At 48.9% G+C, this 12,672-nt stretch overlaps 1 protein-coding gene across 2 annotated transcripts in view; it reads right to left on the bottom strand.

Annotated features, from left to right (window-relative positions):
* Nucleotides 1-4,852, bottom strand: part of AIFM2 (AIF family member 2) — a 141,750-nt gene extending 136,898 nt beyond the window's left edge. For both annotated transcript variants that reach the window (XM_069753218.1, XM_069753221.1), the window contains exon 1: nucleotides 4,201-4,852. The gene's annotated coding sequence lies outside the window, so the exon portion shown is untranslated. The remainder of the gene's footprint in view (nucleotides 1-4,200) is intronic.
* Nucleotides 4,853-12,672: the final 7,820 nt, after the last annotated feature.

Raw genomic sequence — 12,672 nt, 5'->3', positions numbered from 1 at the left:
CCTGCCTGCTGAAGTAAAAGCGGCTGGGCACCTTGTACTGTGGGACTGCCAATGCCATCAAGTCACGGAAGCTGTAAGTCTCCACCAGCCTGAACGAGACCATTTCCAGGGACAACAGTTTGGCAATGCCTGCATTCAGAGCCTGTGCTCGGGGGTGGTTGGCCGAGAATGCCCGCCTTTTCTCCCATGCCTGGACTACCGATGGCTGTAGAGTAGACTGGGAGTGTGAGGATGACTGGGAAGGTGGTGCTGTGGGTGGAATTACACTAGGTCTCTGGACAACAGTGGAGGAAGAGGCAACACGAGATGAAGAGGTGGTAGCTGCCGCTGTTGGTTGGCCTACGTCTTCACTGTGTTTCTGTAACTCCACCGCGTGCCTGTTCCGCACATGTTTCCACATATTTGTGGTATTGAGGTTGCTGACACTTTTACCTCTTTTTACTTTCTGATGACACAGCTTGCATTTGACAAAACAAATGTCATCTGCAACTGTGTCAAAAAAGGACCAGGCACTGCAAGTCTTGGGAGCGCCCTTTTTGGCTTTGGAAAGAGACAGGCTCCTAACGGGTGCCAAAGTGGAGGCTACAGGCTCCGCAGTCTTCCCCCTCCCTCTCCGTCTTTGGCCAGTAAGGGGAAGCTCTTCCTCAGAGCTGCTCCCACCACCGTCCTGTTCCTCACGCCACGATGGGTCAAGGACCTCATCATCTCCACTACCCTCTGCCACCAACTGCTCCTCCTGGGTAGTCTCGGCAGCACAGTACGCATCAGAAAGCGGCACCTGAGTTTCATCATCAGATGCGTACTGCGCTGTGGTCACCGGAGGCACTGGCCCACCTGCCTCTTCAGAGTCAGAGAGATAAAGCTTTTGGGCATCACTGCACACTGCCTCTTCTTCCATTTCTCCAATGCTGCTTGGCTGGCCCCCTGTTTCCAAGCCAAGAGATTCAGAGAACAGAAGTAGAGACGGCTCCTGTCCTGGGCTCTCTGACTGCCTGGCCAATTTGGCAGGTGGTGAAGAGACAGATGGCTGCTCTCCAGTGCTCTGTGCCTGAGAGGATGTGGCACTAACTGAAGTCGATGCCGAGGCGTTAGCTGCCATCCACCCGACAACGGCTTCAATTTGGTCTTCACGTAGCAGCGGTGCACGGCGCTCTCCGACAAAGCTGCGCATGAAGGACTGTTCCCTGCTGAAACTGAGTGATGACGAGTCACCGGCGCCCACAGCAGGCACAGAATCACCACGTCCTCTCCCTGCTCCTCTCCCTGCTCCGCGCCCACGCCCACGTGCCTTACTCCCTGCCCTCTTCATCTTGGTTGACAGATAAAGATAAGCAGAAAAGTACTAAGGCCTTAGTGTGCTTATTCCTGAAATGCTCCTCCTAACAGGTGTAAGAAACACTAATGTTGTAAATTGTGGACTAAACTTTATTATTTTTCAAATGTGGCCTACACAAGTGTTAAGTTGTGTTTGGTGAACTTAACTTTTTTTTTGGTGCAGATCGGGCTACAGAGCTAGTTTAAATCACACGGAGACCGTGTAGACAGCCGTAAACGGCGCTGCAAGGCCAAAAAACCCTCCTCTCGGTTATCCTATATAGTGTTTTTCCACTATTTAGCTGGATACGAGTGGAAAGACACTAATAGGAATTTTTTTTTTCAAATTTTAAACTGGCTGCACTATTTGAAAAAAAGGAAATTGTTTTTCAAGGTATGAGGCAGTAACGCACCCTGAGCTGAATCCAACCGGCTATGGCTGCACACAGACTACAGGGCGAGCTGCGCTCACACAGAGACCGTGCAGACAGCCGTAAACGGCGCTGCAAGGCCAACAAACCCTCCTCTAGGTTATCCTATATAGTGTTTTTCCACTATTTAGCTGGATACGAGTGGAAAGACACTAATAGGAATTTTTTTTTTCAAATTTTAAACAGGCTGCACTATTTGAAAAAAAGTAAAATTTTTCTCAAGGTATGAGGCAGTAACGAACCCTGAGCTGAATCCAACCGGCTATGGCTGCACACAGACTACAGGGCGAGCTGGGCTCACACGGAGACCGTGCAGACAGCCGTAAACGGCGCTGCAAGGCCAAAAAAACCTCCTCTAGGTTATCCTATATAGTGTTTTTCCACTATTTAGCTGGATACGAGTGGAAAGACACTAATAGGAATTTTTTTTTTTCAAATTTTAAACTGGCTGCACTATTTGAAAAAAAGGAAATTGTTTTTCAAGGTATGAGGCAGTAACGCACCCTGAGCTGAATCCAACCGGCTATGGCTGCACACAGACTACAGGGCGAGCTGCGCTCACACAGAGACCGTGCAGACATCCGTAAACGGCGCTGCAAGGCCAAAAAACCCTCCTCTAGGTTATCCTATATAGTGTTTTTCCACTATTTAGCTGGATACGAGTGGAAAGACACTAATAGAAATTTTTTTTTTTCAAATTTTAAACAGGCTGCACTATTTGAAAAAAAGTAAAATTTTTCTCTAGGTATGAGCCAGTAACGAACCCTGAGCTGAATCCAACCGGCTATGGCTGCACACAGACTACAGGGCGAGCTGGGCTCACACGGAGACCGTGCAGACAGCCGTAAACGGCGCTGCAAGGCCCAAAAACCCCCCTCTAGGTTATCCTATGTAGTGTTTTTCCACAATAGAGCTGGAGACTGGTGGAAAAACACTAATAGGAAATTTGAGAAAAAATGTGCAGCAGGCTGCACTAAGAGCAAAAAAGGACAACTGTGTGAGGCAGTGTGAATCCCCCCCTGAGCTGAATACAACCGGGTATATGGCTGCACACAGACTACAGAGTGAGCTGCACACACACACACACACAGAGACCTTGCAGAACGCTGTTAAAACAGCGCTGCAAAGCAAGAGCAAGGTGAACAGTGAAGAACACACAGCGTTTTGCTAAATTATCCTTTGGAAAGGAAAATAAAGCAATTAGCTAGCTCAACTGGCCCTCAGTTAGAACACAGCGTCCTGTCCCTAACTGAAATCACAGCAGAGTGAGCGCAAAATGGCGGCAGCGTTTTTTATAGTGCAGAGTGACATCATTTCAGCAGCCAATCCAAGCCTTGCCAGTACTTACATGCCCACCATGCTAAACAGGATGTGCCCACACTTCCAATCATTCCTCATTGGCTGCTGCGTTCAGTTTGAATTCTGGGAACTTCCGATTCCGGTATCCGATACGCGGGAAGTATCGGAATTCGGTATCGGAATTCCGATACCGCAAATATCGGCCGATACCCGATACTTGCGGTATCGGAATGCTCAACACTAGTAGTAATGTGACCTTACACACTAGCATCATCCAGAGTATTCCGCGCCCCCTGTAAACTGGTCAGATGTATGCGCACTTGTACATTCACCTCCTTTCATTATGTACTATTGTGCCCCCATCCTGGTATACGTGTCCCCCATTCTGTCTCTGCATAGAAAAAAAACAATATTGTGCTCACCTCCCTCCATTCCCTTGAGCTTCAGTTTCCTTGTCTGTTCCAGCGCAGAGGCCAGCTGCTGACATCGGAGTACCAGCTATGGCGATATGATGTCACTGCCATGCTCTGCCAATGCCTGGCACACCTAGATCAGCTGCTGGCCTCTGATTGGCTGGCCGAGTGTACTGCAGTGCAGGAACCCAGTGAGTCTCTGCGCCACAACACACTGCAGCTAATTGTGCATCCTCAGACGCACATCCAGCTGAAATAGGCGCTGGTATCAGCGGACCTTCTCCAGCACGGTCGCAGATAGGGGGCTGCACCCTGTGGGTGATGTAGTGGATATGTGACAGCTCTATCACCATTGTGCATGTGGTGTGAGGGATAGTGATCAGTACTGCAGTGCCACAGATAATAGCACAGGATCACTGCTCTCAGTTCTACTGCTGGAATGAATGATAGCGCTCAGTGCTGGGGCAGATACTAGCAGCCAATGAATGCGTATAAGGTGGGCAGGGGGCAGTGCCAGACAGTACTAGCTCTGGCTATGAGTTTAGAAAAAAAAGCACAGGGAGTTGCCTAGTCTGAGCAAGTAAGCAAACTAGGTGCAGGCAATGAAGTGAAATTCAGGAGGAACAAACGTCAGAAACCAAATTATATAGGGGTTTTCTAAATTACAATAGAGCACAGAGAATCTTAAACATTTGGTTTAAGGGTCAGACAACCTCTTTAAATTAGTGCCAGATAAAATTTACTTGTTGTCGCTGTCAGGTGGACAAGGCTGGTGATGGTAGTGGCAGCTGCAAGGTGAACAAGGCTGGTGGTAGTGGTGGTCACTGCCAGGTGGACCAGGCTGGTGGTGGTGGTGGTCGCTGCCAGGTGGAACAAGCTGGCGGTGGTTACTGCCAGGTGGAACAGGCTGGTGGTGGTGACTGCAAGGTGGAACAGGTTGTTGGTGGTGGTGTTCGCTGCCAGGTGGAACAGGCTGGTTGTGGTCACTGCCAGGTGGAACAGGCTGGTGGTAGTGGTGGTCGATGCCAGGTGGAACAGGCTGGTGGTGGTCGCTGCCAGGTAGAACAGGCTAGTGGTTGTGGTCACAGCCAGGTGGAACAGGCTGGTGGTGGTCGCTGCCAGGTGGAACAGGCTGGTTATAGTGGTGGTCGCTGTCAGGTGGAACAGGCTGGTGGTGGTAGTCACTGCCAGGTTGAACAGGCTGATGGTGGTCGCTGCCAGATGAAACAGGCTGGTGTTGGTTGTGGTCGATGCCAGGTGGAACAGGCTGGTGGTGGTGGTCGATGCCAGATGGAACAGGCTGATGGTGGTGGCTGCCAGGTGGAACAGGCTGATGGTGATGTTGGTCACTGCCAGGTGGAACAGGCTGGTGGTGGTGATAGTCGCTGTCAGGGGGAACAGGCTGGTAATTGTGGTGGTCGTTGCCAGGTGGAACAGGCTGGTGGTTGTGGTGGTCACTGCCAGGTGGAACAAGCTGGTGGTTGGGGTGTCACTACCAGGTAGAATAAGGTTGGTGTTCTTGTCAATGTTAAACGGAGGTTTCTTTGCTATATTGAGTGGAGATATAACAAATAATGTTAAAGCGCATTCCAATCACAAGATACTGATGAGCTATCCTTATGACCTATCCCCAAAAATTAGCTGTTCTAAGCTGTTCTACATCCGGATTTGCATTGTCTAGTGATGGCCGATATTCATTGATTGGGACTCTATTCAATGTGTTTATATTCAGCCAGAGCTTATAACAGCTGATCAGTGGGTGCCAGGTGTTGGACCCCACTAATCTCATTTTGATGACCTACACTAAGCATAGGTAATCAATATCCTGTGAAGTGACAAAACAACCCCTTTATGTAACAGATGAGCTAAATTTTTATTTCTTAACATCTAGCCATCCTGGTTAATAATGAATACATTATTTACTACATAATTTGCTAGAATTACAATGTCATTTAATGCTGAAACCATTCCTGCATGTGATGGCTTAATGGTGTGCGGTTTTACATTAAAAATTAACAAAATGCCTTTAAAATTATCATTAGGAACTACATACAGTGCAAATCAGCTAAGTTTCAATAACCATGCTCTTAAAGGGGTGCTCCCCAAATCATTATATGTACTGTATGTACACAGATAAGGCCATATATATTTGTGTATGCCAATGCAACTGACTTTTAAGTCTCCCCTTTTGATAAACTTCCCCCCTCATATTGCCATCCCATGGAAGGAAACCCTGGCAATAGGGAGAAAGGGGATGGTTCACCTCCTAACATAAGCCTGAGTCTGATTCCCTTCACTCCCTATTGTCCATAGATGGCTCCTTCTACCGCCCAACTCCCCCTCCCCCCTTCACCCTGGGACTGAAAGCTGCCGCTTGCAATGGAGCGGTCCCGGGAGCGTGGCAAGGAGCGGGACAGGCGGCAGAGGGTGAGTATAGCAGGACTTCAATGGGCTATAGGTGAGTATATGTTGTTTTTTTTTTTTAAGTCTCTATACTATGTGGCTCTGTGCTGGCCAATATACTACGTGGCTCTGCTATATACTATGTGGCTCTGCTAAATACTATGTGGCTGGGCAATATACTACGTGACTGGGCAATATACCGTACTATGTGGGCTGTGCTATATACTATGTGGCTGGGCAATACGTGTCTGAGCAATATACTACGTGACTGGGCAATATACTACGTGACTGGGCAATATACTACGTGGCTGGGCAATATACTACGTAGCTGGGCAATACGTGACTTGGCAATATACTATGTGGCTGGGCAATATACTACGTGACTGGGCAATATACTACGTCACTGGGCAATATACTACGTGACTGGGCAATATACTACGTGACTGGGCAATATACTACGTCACTGGGCAATATACTACGTGACTGGGCAATATACCACGTCACTAGACAATATACTACATCACTGGGCAATATACTACATCACTGGGTAATATACTACGTCACTGGGCAATATACTACGTGACTGGGCAATATACTACGTGGCTGGCCAATATACTGCGTGGCTGGGCAATATACTACGTGGCTGCGCAATATACTACGTCGCTGGGCAATATACTACGTGGACATATGCAGCGCCCCAGAGTCCTGGTCGTTGCAGTAATGTCGCTCTGCCACTAAGGGGAGTGATGTTATGTCTGATTGCACTAAAGGAGTTCACCTGACCAGGTATCACAGTCACACATTACACTTCACACTCCGGCCACCAGGGGGAGCAAAAGGCACTATGTATTAGGCCACTCCTCACACTCTGGTAAAATTGGGGGTTGGACAGGAAGTTAGAGGGTACGCAGCCTGGGAGAGCTCCAGGGAGGACCTGTTAGGGGTGGGTTCCTGGCAGGTACTTAGCAGAAAGGACAGATCGTTACGGAGCCGCGCCTGCACTACCTTGAGGCGGCATCCTAAGGAAGGACACGAAGCGAAGGATATTGTGGAGAAGTGAGAAACGAGATCACAGCACAAGGAGATAGACCAGTAGGAGTCGTGCCCCGAGATCGGCAACATCCTACTGAGGCACGTAGCCGGTGGCCGGAACGCCGAGGAAGTAACAGACTTCAAGCATTACTTCAAACAGCGGCAGGACAGTTGATTATAGGTTGGCTGTCTACCTTACATCTACCTTTCTGCACAAAGAATTGACATGCTGCGGAATGTAAACCGCTGCGTTTCCACACGTTTTTTTCAGCAGCATGTGCACTGCAGATTGCGTTTCCCATCGGTTTACATTGTACTGTAAATGCATGGGAAACTGCTGCGGACCCGCAGCTGCGGAAATGCTGCGGATCCGCAGCAAAATCCGTAGCGTGTGCACATAGCCTTAGACTATAGAACGCAAATTACTATAAAACACCCCAAGTTTAGAGAGCAGAAAATAGAAAAAAACATTTCCTAATAATTAAAATTTTCCTTTTGGTGTAAAGTACTTTAATGCACAAGGGTAGAATAAGGAGGTAATGGATCTATTACTAGTGTTGCTCTGCAGCCTGTGTATTATACACATAGAGCTTTACAGCCCCGCACATACTGTATGTAATCTCTGCAGTGCACACATACATAGCACTGCTGCATGCACATAGACAAGGATTTATATTGTATTGTATTGATTAATCATGAAGAAAAAACTAAAGGTATAAGCACTGGAACAATGATGGGGAAAATATTTTCCAGACCTTAAAGGGAACCTGTCAGCTGGATTTTTCTAAGGAAATCACACATATGGCCATATTGGCGCCGTGACACTGACTAAAACAATCCCTGTGGTGAAGAAATCAGTTTTGTGGACTTTGTGTAATCAGCGTTTGAAGTTATATTATAATTATATGTTCGTGAATCGGGGGGACTGTGGGTCGGGTCTTTGGCTCTGCCATGGCCTGCCGCTGCTCTTGTTGTCTTAGATCATCCTCCTGGTTGAGAAATCATGCTTGCACCATCCTAGCCACATGCACTGCTGCTGCACATTGATCTCTTTTTGCAGTCTTTAGGAAAAAGGCGCTGGTGGCATCACATGCACAAAATTGACCTCCCGGTGGTCTTCAGTAAAATGGTGCCAGTGCCACCACATGCACAGATTGAGATCTTGGCTCATCATTGTGCAGAGATCTAAATCTACCAATGCGCCACTGGGCCATTTCCCTGAAGACTGCCAGGAGATCAATGTGCACAAGCGACATCCTCGGCTAGGACAACAGTGACGCAAAGTCTAAACCAGAAGGGCAATTGTGGCACCCCCGAAGGTCCAGTTGCCACAGAGGTATTGCATCTCAGCCAGAGGTGTGGTACCCCAACTCTCTGGTAAGGCGGGGACACTGTACAGAACCCTTACACTTGCACCCAACACCAGACACTCCCCAGGCCAGGGAGGGATAAGGTAGAAGGTGTGGGTGGGGAGCAGGGCCGGCTCCAGGTTTTTGTGGACCCCAGGCAAGAGGGTCTCAGTGGGCCCACATACCACGATTCATGATGCACAGATATGGCAGAGAAATATAGATATACTACACAGGGCCTATCCTTCCCCTCATCCTTCACATAGGCAGATATGCACACACACAATACGCAGACATGCACACACACAATACGCAGACATGTACACATACAGTATGCAGACATGCACACATACAATACGTAAACATACACATACATACAGTACGCAAATGTAAGGAGGTTGCTTTCCCTGCTCCTTACCTGGAACCACTTAGTCAGACAGCTGGGTTGTCGGGGGGAAGACTTTCTGCCCTGGACACAAGGGACCATGTGACGGCTGGGGCAGGGAGGAAGAGACGGGGGTGTGGTCAGAAAAGTGCGGGAGAGCAGAGCGCACCAGACAGAGGGGACAGCTGCACAGAGAGAAAGCAGGCTGCAGCGCCGCGCTCCCCATGACAGAGTGCTCCCCGTGAGGGCACTAAAGCTGGAGTGAGAGTGGGGACTTGGAAGCCTCCATAATCTGAGACGACGTATCCCCCCTACAGTGACTTGAGCGCGCAGCCCCGGTTACCGCACTGACAAGCCAGGACCCCTGAGGGTGAATAAGGAAACTGCTCAGTGTGTGTGTGTGTTCGTGCTGCAGAGAGAGACTGTCGGCCTGATATCCAGAGACTCGCAGCAGAGTGGCTGTGTGACTTCCTGCTTCCAGCTGCACAGGGAGACAGAGAAAAGACTTCTATCCCCTGGTCTCTGCGGTATCAGTACAAAGATTGTGATTCCTGGTACAGAGACTTAACAGTGCAGAACCCCTGATTCCTGGCTGTGCTGTAGAAGCTAAAGACTCAGAGCCTGTGCATACCACATTAACTCCCGAAACCCCAGGCAGCAGGCTCCTAGAGACTACTCAGCCCACGGACAACAGAGGGACAACAAGTGCCGCTGATTCTCGGCGCCTATGTTGGAGAAAACGACCCTTCAAGCAAGTCCCCATCAGACTGATAAGTGTTCTTTTCTCAAGAAATCTTGCTTACTCCTGTTACATCGTTTGACTCCCATATTTTTTGCACTGTTTTATTGCTAGTCATTTCCCACTGCTTCCTCCCTGCGAGGAGAACCTGATTCCTGTTAATAAACCCGTCAACTGTTGGTCTGTCTGTTCCGTGGTGACATACTCAGTACCTGCTTGCTATTACACTGACATGCACAAACATACAATAAGCACACACATACAATGCACAGACATGCACACGCTTACAGTATGCAGACATGCCCACACATGCAGTCCTCGGAAATACACATATACAGTACGCAGACATGCACATGGAGTGCCCCCAGACACAGGGCCATGAGTTCTCGGTACCGGGCCTCTCTGGTTCGGTTCTGAGGCTGTCACGGTGGCTAGACCCGGTCCGCGACCCTGCTAAGGGGCGTCCAATAAAGGTGGTACAGTCTATCAGGGGTTCGTGACGCCACCTGTGGTGTTCGGTCAGGGTGACCGATGCTGCTGTGAGGTCCGCTGGGGTGATGGAATGGCAGCTGGATGGTATACCTTCCCACAGGTGAAGTATGTCCCCAGGGCTTCCCAGTAAGGTGGATGGTGATGGTGTGAGGTGCAGTCAATAACGAGGACACAAGGTTGCAGTCTCTTTACCTCTTTACTGAAGACTTCAGGATCCTCAATCCAGAGCACGCTTAACAGGGCTATCTGAGACCGGCCGGTCCGATGGGCACTTCCAGAGTTCCCTTTGCAGGTGGAAATCAGTGCCTACCACTAGCGCCTGTGTGTTGTAGTGCTACCCTGCTGAACATTCGGAATCATCCTCACAACTGCTGTTCTCGTTCGTTCGTTCTTTCTAATTTTCTCTCGCTTGTTCCAGATGTTACTAGTTTCTCATCCCCCAGGTATGTTATGGCTAGGACGCACCCGTATGACGGGAAGGCTCGGAGCTCTTCCGGGACCCTCTCCACGCGTTGCCCCCTATGTCTTTGTAGGAAATTTAAGGTAGACAGCCAACCTATAATTAACTGTCCTGCGGAGTTCGAAGTAAGGCCTAGAGTCAGTTACTCCCGCGGTGTTCCGGCCACCGGCTACGCGCCTCAGTAGGATGTTGCCTTGGTCTCACGGCATGACTACTGGCTCTCCTTTGTGCTTGATCTCGCTTCTCACTGTTCCACAATATTCTTCCCTTTGTGTCACTTTCTTAGGATACCGCTGCGGGGTGTGCAGGCGCGGTTCCATAACGTTCTGCTCTATTCGCTAGGCACCTGCCAGGTTCCCACGCCTGACAGGGACCCCCCTGTGTCTTCTCCCTGCAACACCCCCTGCCACGGGATGTTGCCTGAATCCAACCCAGTCAGCTTCTTACTAACTTCCTATCCAACCCCTAGTTTTACCAGTGTTAGGAGTGGCCCAATAAATAAAGCCTTTTTCTCCCCCTAGTGGCCGGAGTGTGAAGTGTAATGTGTGCTGGTGATACCTGGTCAGTAGAATTCCTTCAGTGCCATCAGACGTACCATCACTCCCCTTAGCGGCAGAGTGTCATACTGCAACCACCAGATCTCTGGGGCGCTGCACTCCCCCCGGTTAAATCCAGTACTCCTGGACTGGGTAGAAGAACAACAATACATTTCAGCAAAAGACATACAAAATTTTTGAAATGCTAAAAACAAGTAAATAGAACAATGCTTTCCTTTATGGGAGGTGAGGACACTTTAACGTTACAAACAAAACAAGGTTAAATATATTTTTAAATAACATACTATTCTACATACTATAAATAACTCTTATTACCCAGCCGGGTATTCTACTAAGTGCAAATTCTGAACAATAATTTAACTTTTCCTTTAAGGGCATATAAGCTGAACCCACTAAAGGCCTACTATAAAATACTATAAAATAACTCAACTTTTCTTTGTAGCTTCACCAATGCAGGACCGCCTAGCTCCCGGGCTGGGCCTACTGTCATTGTTTCTCTTCCAACAACCAACTGTCGTTCTACGGTTCTCAGGAGGACTCTCTCTCTAACCCCTACGGGTTCACTTTCAATCTTTCCTGTCCTCAATCTCTATTAACATTATCAAACTTTTCTAAATTTCAACATTTCAACCTTTCCTAAGGCAACATGTAAACATTCCCTTTAAAGGGAACCTGTCACCTGAATTTGGCGGGACTGGTTTTGGGTCATATGGGCGGAGTTTTCGGGTGTTTGATTCACCCTTTCCTTACCCGCTGGCTGCATGCTGGCTGCAATATTGGATTGAAGTTCATTCTCTGTCCTCCATAGTACACGCCTGCGCAAGGCAAGATTGCTTTGCGCATGCGTGTACTATGGAGGACAGAGAATGAACTTCAATCCAATATTGCAGCCAGCATTCAGCCAGCGGGTAAGGAAAGGGTGAATCAAACACCTGAAAACTCCGCCCATATGACCCAAAACCAGTCCCGCCAAATTCAGGTGACAGAGTCCCTTTAAGAGGGAGCCGAGTCTCTAGGAGGTAGTGCAGATTTTCTCTGTCTGCAAGTCCAATGAAAGCAAGAACTTCTGCGTCATGTCCAAAAGCATTATCTTCGCAAAGTCTTCTTTCTTTTGTAAAACCAGTAGGGAGCACCTTTAGGAAGGTGCAAACTATGTACAAAACAGTTTTGGAATCATTCACTGTTCATGATCCGGCAGTCTTTGAAACAATGATAAACTTGTGCAAAAAGAAATGCAAAACAATAGGGATCCCGGGTAAACGAAGGGACCCCTTTAAGAAATAACCCAAGACGGGTTTAGAGCAGCAAAAGCAGGATAAAGAGTTAACTATTTACATCTTTTTCGGTTCTTCGAGGTTTATTGCTGCGACGGTTGCGGTCTTACCTCGCAGACCACCCCTCTCGGCCGAGAACGGGTGGGACCCCCAATGACACGCGGGGCCTGGTCTGTCTGGTGGTCCGCAGCAGGGGCTTCACCCTCTGGAACCTCAGCTGCAACCTGAAGGACTGCGCATCTCTGGACACCCCTGGCCACCCAGCCGGTCTCCCTCTGCCATCGGATCTAGGTCACAGCATCCCCAGGTCTCAGGTCATGATCCTCATCGACCGTTCCATAACAGGGCTCCACCTCGCTCCGGTTGAAACAGACCTGTAAGGGCTCTCCAATCTCCTGGATGACCCCCATCTCCTCCTTGGGGTTATAGAAGACCACCAACCCCCACTGTGATGGTGGGACCTTCTCCTCTTCTGTGAGGTCAATCATGGTCACAGGTCGAGGCTGTTTCCTCCATGCCGCCAC

Source organism: Ranitomeya imitator, chromosome 2 (genome assembly GCF_032444005.1).
Source record: "Ranitomeya imitator isolate aRanImi1 chromosome 2, aRanImi1.pri, whole genome shotgun sequence".
Lineage (NCBI taxonomy): Eukaryota > Metazoa > Chordata > Amphibia > Anura > Dendrobatidae > Ranitomeya > Ranitomeya imitator.
The sequence above is the reverse complement of the archived record's forward strand: the minus strand, read 5'-3'. Positions and strand labels throughout refer to the sequence as shown.